The following is a 3,299-nucleotide window of genomic DNA, read 5'->3' as shown; positions in this document are numbered from 1 at the left end:
CTCCCATAGACAGTATATAAGTATATAGCACATAGATATAGCATCATGCGCTGCTCACTGAGGGAACTCAGCAGCGACCACAGCTGGTGGACAGTGGGTACTGCAGGGAAAGGAACTGAAATCAGGACTGGGATTCTGTGGGATCCTGATCTCTGTGAGTGAGTTTGATGCTCAGGTTCAAGGACACTTCAGAAGGGCAGATGCTTGCGAACATATGCGATAGAAGCCAAGTCATTCAGATAAAGGAGGGTCTCAAAAACTAAGCTAACTGTGTCGTCATGATTGTATGATAAGTTATGTGTTATGTGATAACAGTACACAAATCCGTAACTTCCACGAATAAAGAGTTTATTTATTAGAATGGGGTAGACATTTCCATACCACAATACATTCTACAAAAACGTATTTAGGTAAGGCAACGTTCGTTAATTCGTGATATGGAATTTATCCAACTTTCCTGAATTACAAGATGTGATAGAGAACTCCACCCCAGACTTGAGCGTCAGTCAACATTCCAAGTGCAATGTTACCTTATTAGAGAAGGACACAGGCGATCTTGGATGCCAAGTCAGCAGCATTTGGGGCTTTAGCGTTACTAAATTTGGAAAATCCAGGTCAGGTTTCCTGACTTTGGGTGTCTCCTGCAAAGAATCTGAGGAAAACGCCCCCAAAGGGACATGTTTATAGTTCAGTGGGTCTGGGGTTCATTGTTTGGGACACAATGGTTGGTCTGCCTGGAGCCAACCCCCGACATCAAACGGCAGGTTGAGTTTGCCCATGGCTGGCTAGAGGCCAGTCTGCCGGGATGTTATCAGCACACACACACACACACACACACACACACACACACACACACACACACACACACACACACACACACACGCCATAATCAGTCAGTCAGTCTGCACAACGCACTGCTGAGAGTCTGGTGTGTGATCTCTTCGTGTTCAATAAGAGAGAAAAGTGTTGTAGTAATAAATAACATTGAATGGAAAAATAACTATTTGCAAGCATAATGCCATCCCCTCTCACACATACCATTCAACATTGTGTCCTTGCATGGACTCCTCCTTTGGAAACCATCACAGCTTCTGACACACATGTTAGCACAGATTTGTCTCAGAGTTGTGTTTATGATTACTGAATAAGACCTGGAATTATTAGCATGGAATAGAAGTGTTATAATAGCTAATATATATTAAAACTGTTGTAATAGGCATACTACAAAGACAACACAAATTTTGTTGTTGGATTGTTGGACTCGAGCATTCCAGGAATAAAGGTCCAACTGCTTTGAATACACTGTGTACATCACCTGTTAAATTGTAACCTACCTGTCCTCAGTTCCTGGACTACAGTGACCTACTGCTTTTAGAAATGCAAGCCTGCTCACATAGACACATAGCCTAAATGATGGCTATTTTCATCAGCCTTGATGCTATTGTTTTCACCATGTGTGCGTGTGTGTCATCATGGCAACGGAACTACCACAGAGACAGTTTTCAGTACTTTGTAAGGTGTTTATGTCTGCGGCCGGATTTTTTTTGGGGGCGTTTTAGGCCTTTATTTGATAGGAGAGCTAAAGACATGAAAGGGGAGAGAGAGGGGAAATGACATGCAGCAAAGGGCCGTAGGTTGCTAAGGCAAGGACTAAGCCTCTGTACATGGGGCTCACACTTAACCAGGTGAGCTACCCAAGTGCCCTTGCGACCAGATTTTGTCGTCGTGATAGCATCACAACCGTGCAAGATACAGACCCACACAACTTTACAGGTGTGTAGGCCTAGTTGAGATTAAAATGAAGGCCAAGTTAAAAAAAAAAATTGGTGTGGTCCGAGCAAGGGCGCCGGAAGTAGGGGGGTAGAAAGTAGGGAAGTGGCCTTGGCCCCCCCACTTTAGGCCCCTGGCCTGATTTGGCATTCAGGTTGGTGTTATCCCATCACAAGATTGTCAGACAAGAAGACAGTCCCGATAAATATGTGTGCAGTCGGCAGTTTCTGTTACATATTGGAAGATCACCCATTCATGTCCATACGGTCCAGTGGAACAGCTACAGAAACTAAGGCTGTTGTGCCATTCCAGCCTACAACCAGTAAGAAACCAGAGTAAACAACACAATGCACCGGCCCCCCTCAGGGCTGCGTGCTCAGCCCACTCTTGTTCATCCTACTGACCTACGCCTGCTCTGCCAGGTCCAGCTCCAACCACATTATAAAATTTGCAACAGTGGTCTCATCACAAACGACGATGTTCAATACAGAGCAGAGGTGCAGCAATTGGCCAAGTGGTGTGTGATGTGGAGAAAACCAAGGGGATGGTTGTTGATTTCAGGAAAAGACAGTGTGCACACCCCACTGACCATCAATGGCACTGTTGTTGAAAAGGTCAACAGCACCAGAATCAGAATCAGAAAGCCTTCATAAATAGACAAACATAAAAGTATTTAAAGTGCAGCAAGTGCTTAGGGTATTGTAAAATAGCAGTAATTACCAATTTCCTGGGGGTGCACATTGCAGATGACCTAGTCTCCCAGACCTTCCTCCACAGCGCTGCGGAGGAGGGTCTGGCTAGTCCACACAGCATTCCGACTTGGGAGAAAAACATGCTCTGGTTTATTGGCATTTCTTTAAACCAATCACAATCTTCATGGGCGGCGCTTAGCACCGGGCAGAGCCACGGTGCCGCTGGAAAATAGCCTCAGGAAGGAACTTGTTTTGGTGGAACATGTATACGTTCAAAAGTAGTTTTAGTCGTGCGAGAGAAAACTCAGATTGGACAGATAGTCTAGCTAGCTGTCTGGATTTACCCTGCAGAGTTCTGAGGAGCAGTTAACCATAGTCCTCATAAATCCACCGGAGGTTAGAATTCCAACACTAATAAAGTGGGAAGTAACGGACATCTGGCCGAAAAGAGTAAAATCCAGCAGAATTTCCAGCGGCAATGGAGAAATCCCGGAAGTGGAACATGGATATAGACTACCGATGACCTGAACTGGTCCATCAACATCACAGCCATCACCAAGAAAGCCCAGCAACGCCTCCCTTCCTGCAGCGACTGAAAACAAGTAAACTCTCCTCCATCCACAATGACGACATACTACAGAGGAACCATTGAGAGCGTCTTAACAGATGCATCACTGTCTGGTATAGGAACTGTTCAGCCACCGACCGCAGGCCCCTACAGAAAAAAGTCAGAGCAGCAGAAAAGATCACATGTGTCTCGTTCCCCTGCATAGCCAACATATACAAAAACAGATGTGTCTGTAAGGCCACAAACATACTGACTGACCCGTCCCACCC

Source organism: Sander lucioperca, chromosome 10, assembly GCF_008315115.2.
Source record: "Sander lucioperca isolate FBNREF2018 chromosome 10, SLUC_FBN_1.2, whole genome shotgun sequence".
Lineage (NCBI taxonomy): Eukaryota > Metazoa > Chordata > Actinopteri > Perciformes > Percidae > Sander > Sander lucioperca.
The sequence above is the reverse complement of the archived record's forward strand: the minus strand, read 5'-3'. Positions refer to the sequence as shown.